The sequence below is a fragment of the Pan troglodytes genome, chromosome 10 (assembly GCF_028858775.2).
Source record: "Pan troglodytes isolate AG18354 chromosome 10, NHGRI_mPanTro3-v2.0_pri, whole genome shotgun sequence".
Classification (NCBI taxonomy): domain Eukaryota; kingdom Metazoa; phylum Chordata; class Mammalia; order Primates; family Hominidae; genus Pan; species Pan troglodytes.
In genome coordinates this window covers 20117139-20121596 of record NC_072408.2, presented here as the reverse complement: position 1 = coordinate 20121596, position 4458 = coordinate 20117139, and the positions used below count along the sequence as shown (strand labels likewise).

Below are 4458 nucleotides of genomic sequence, written 5' to 3'. Positions count from 1 at the left end.
TTTCTACACAACTTCCAAATGGATCTTTGCTTTATAATTCTTATTTTGCACTTAGACTAAAATTCAAACTCCATTTTATGACCTGCAAGGCCTTGTGTGATTTGGCCCCTTCTGACTACTTCTTTCTTTCTTTCCAATCTCTCCCTTAATACCCTTCTGCCACAGTGGACTTTGAACACACACAGCCCTTTTTTGCCCTAGGGCCCTTGCACTAGCTGTTTTGTCTGCCTAAAACCCTTTTCACTTCCTTTTCAAATGGCCAGGTTTTCTCATCCTACAGATCCTAACTACCTCCTCTTCAAAGAGGCCTTCAATGGCCCCTCTAGCTAAAATAGAGTCAGCCTCCCCTATAGTTCTCAATCATACCATTATATTTTTGCTTTTTTCATAATACAAACCACTGTATAATTATTTTCCTTTTTCTCTCAGATCCCCAGGTAGCCATGGTCTTGGGGAAAACTGTGCCTCCAGAGTGATCAGAGCCCAGTGCTGGACATCATGGAATGTAATTTTTTAACTTATTCATTTCCTTTTTTTTTTTTTTTTTTTGTCTCTCACACAAGACTGTAAGTTTGATAAGGAGGAGCCCCATACCTGCTTTGTTCTCCATTGTATGCCCAGCACCTAGCTCAGGGATCTATCATTTAAGAATGCATGAAACTGTAACAGAAAACCAACAGTAGCTTAAGCCAAGAAGGTTTTTTTTTCCCACATAGCAAGAAATCCAGAGACAGGTTCAGTACTCAATGCTGATGTCTGCACTTGCCTTTCTCTCTCCCTCAGGGCTGCAAGATGGCTGATGCAGCTCCTGCCATCTCATCCATGTTTAAGGCAGGAAATTAGGGAGATGAGGACAGGCTGTATCAGTTGCATCTGTCCCATTTTATGAAGAAACAGAAGCTTTCCCAAAAGTTTCCCCATCAGAGTTCTACTTTTATCTCATGGGCCAAAACTAACACACAGGGCCATCCATAGCTGCAAGAGAGAGTGTGTGTTGGGTTTTGTAGCCTCTATAGTGAGGAGCAGCAAGGGAGAAGAATATTCAGAATGGCTCTGAGGTAGCTGATCAACAGTGTCTTTTGCAAGGAGACTATGTAAAGATGCATATACCTGAGGTCAAGAGTTTGGGAAGATGGGAAACAGCTGGAGAGATGGGTTGAGGCCAGATTGCAGAGGATCATAGTCTTCAATTCTATATTCTCACTTCTTTTTTTTTTTTTTTTTTCCTTTTCTTGAGAGAATCTCGCTGTGTTACCCAGGCTGGAGTGCAGTGGCGTGATCTCAGCTCACGGCAGCCTCTGCCTCCTGGGTTCAAGTGATTCTCCTGCCTCTGCCTCCTAAGTAGCTGGGATTACAGGTACGTGCCACCATGCCCAGCTAATTTTTGTATTTTGTAGTAGAGATGGGGGTTTCACCATGTTGGCCAGGCTGGTCTCGAACTCCTGGCCTCAAGTGATCCACCCGCCTCAGCCTCCCAAAGTGCTGGGATTACAGGCATGAGCCACCACACCCGGCCTATTCTCACTTCTGAACCAAGCATATGAGCTAGTGCTCAGGAGCAGTAGCGGCCTCCCCTCATGATGTCTCCTGCTTCCCCCATCTCTCCTCTCTCCCACTTTGAAAACCCAAAACAGTGGAGCATGGTCAAGATGAGGAAGGGAGGAAGCATCTTCAGTCCCCTACCCACAGCCAAGCCATAGCAAGTGACTGGATGATAGTGATAGAGTGAATTAAGAGAAAAAGGGATTAGGAGCTAGGAAAATGAAGGAAGTTTATCCTTGTTCTGGACTTAAGAATGAAAAACAGAACCAATGAGACTAGGATTTCTAATTGTCCATCTGTGGATTAGTAAAGCAATCTTTTTTCCTGATTCCCAGTCATCCTCTTGTCAGTATCTTTCCCAAAATACACTGATGGAAAAACCCTCTGGCCCCATCTCACTCCTCTCTAGGGCCTGGATTAGAGCATACAGCTAATATTTTAGATTGTAAATTGGAAAGCAGTAACCAGAAGAATACAGATATTAATAAAATCTAAACTGTACTCTAGGTTTAATGTTCAGGACCACAGCCTTAAGGCTGCTGCCTCAGCCAGGCGCGTTGGCTCACACCTGTAATCCCAGCACTTTGTGGGGCAGAGGTGGGTGGATTGCTTGCGGTCAGGACTTCAAGAGTCACCTGGCCAACATGGTGAAATGCTGTCTCTACTAAAAATACAAACATTAGCCAAGTGTGGTGGCATGTGCCTGTAGTCCCAGCTACTCAGGAGTCTGAGGCACAAGAATCATTTGAACTCAGGAGGTGGAGGTTGCAGTAAGCCAAGATCGCACCACTGCACTCCAGCCTGGGTGACAAAGCGAGACTGTCTCAAAAACAATAAAAAATAAATAAATAAAGCTGCTGCCTCTGCAGATTAGCATATATGAGGATGTTTTCCCTCCTCCAGAAGCCATCTTCCCGAGGCATGAATATTCCTTGTATGTTTTGTGAGCCTCACCCAGTAAAATTTGTTCTGGATGTCCCACAGCACAACACCACATTCTCATGCTCATGTGAGTGTTTAAGGGCCCTGGGTGACTGTATATAAATACAGTGGAAGGCCTGGCTGAGCTCAGGGAGTTAGTTGGTCATCACTTGTTTAAGAAAGACCTCCTTAATTACATTTGGCTTCTCCACTCCTGAGTAATGTTACTTTGATCTTGAGCACAGTAATTAAAGTTTCATAGCATGCCACATCGGTGGTTATATAGTTGATTGAATGCCATGGATCTTGCCTTTGAATTTATATTTCTAACTAGCGCTAGCCTTTTTCCTTAGAAGTAATTTTGTTTCTATAGCAACATTATTCTAGAGGAATTGGGGACAGACCCAAACAATATCCACAAATTCAGAATCAAGAATCAAACCATGTAAGGTGGAAATGCCGGAATGGGCTGAAGGTATGGCAAAAATTTGTGTAGGCAATGAAGAGCTATTGCATAATCAAACTTCGGGTAAAAAGACCTCCTCTCTCCTTGGCAATGAATTAATTAGATCCTCATCAAAAAGTCTTTTTTTTTTTTTTTTTTTTTTTTTTGAGATGGAGTCTCACTGAGTCGCCCAGGCTGGAGTGCAGTGGTGCGATCTCAGTTCACTGCAACCTCCACCTCTTCGGTTCAAACGATTCTCCTGCCTCAGCCTCCCGAGTAGCTGGGACTACAGGCGTGCACCACCACACCCAGCTAATTTTTTTGTATTTTTAGTAGAGATGGGGTTTCACCATGTTGGCCAGGCTAGTCTTGAGCTCCTGACCTCAAGTGATCTGCCCACCTCGGCCTCCCAAAGTGCTGGGATTACAGGCATGAGCCACCGCGCCCAGCCAAAAAAGTCGTTTCAAGAGTGGGCTCAAACCCCAGCCTCTTCTCATATCCTGCCTCTTGCTCCCTTTTGGGTTCCTTACCCTCCAGCAGCACTGGAATTATTGCTGGTTCCCCTGGCAGCCTCCCCACCGCCCCTTCTTCATGCCTTCACTCACACTGCTCCCATACCTACAATCCCCAATCCCTTTAGAGTCCAGCTCAAAAGTCTTTGAATTCTTCCTTGGTCTCTTCAGGAACACTCCTTTTTCTCTATGATTTATAATCCCCACCCCACACCCATAGCATAAAGGATGTGTGCACCATAGATGCTCAGTTGTATTAATGTAGATTGGCTGGAATTTTAAAAAATAAGAGCTACTGATAGCTAATATTCATTGAGCATTCACCACATCCCAGGAACTGTGCAAACTTGTTACATGGACTACCTTATGTATTCTACACAGCCCTATGAGGTGTTCACTAGCACTGTCATCTCTACCCCATGTACAGATGAACTGGGGCAGCTTTGGGAGGCTCATTAGCATGCTCCAGGCTATGCAGATGATCCGTGACAGAGTCAGAATTTGAGCCCATGCTCTTATCTGCTCTGCAGTACAACACTAAATGCTTAGTTCAATGGCTGGTTTCCCTGGCTGGCAAGAAAGGAAATAAGACAGGGTGTGAATCTACCAGTGAGTACGCTGGGTGGGTGTTCCCTCATCCCTGTATAATTTACTCCGTGGCTCAGCCAGAGTGGCAGTGAGATAATCCCTGTGTCCCTAGGGTATGTGCCACTGCCTGGAATTTAGATGAACAAACTCCATGAGATCAAAACTCCAGAAGCAGCATAGATACCCAGCAGCAACCTATTTGCCGCTTGTCAAATTAGCAGCCCTTGTTTTCTCTCATATAGTAAAACTCAGCTAAAAGAAATTCTTATGCCACCAATACAAACACAAGACTATTGCCCCTTCTTACATAATGTCTATGACATACTTCTGAATATATAATGTATGTTTGTGATCCTGTTGTCTCTGCTTACTTTTTAGAGCCCTTTCTTAGGGACTAGCAGATTGTGGATTCACACCAGGGTGTCTGCTGGTGTGAGCAGAATGTGTCTT

At 44.5% G+C, this 4458-nt stretch overlaps 1 non-coding gene across 1 annotated transcript; it reads right to left on the bottom strand.

Annotated features, from left to right (window-relative positions):
- Window positions 1–418: 418 nt before the first annotated feature.
- On the bottom strand, window positions 419–508 carry LOC112205158 (small nucleolar RNA SNORD88). Its single transcript, XR_002939009.2, has one exon. It is a non-coding gene; the product is annotated as a small nucleolar RNA SNORD88 (small nucleolar RNA).
- Between the last annotated feature and the right edge of the window lie 3950 nt (window positions 509–4458).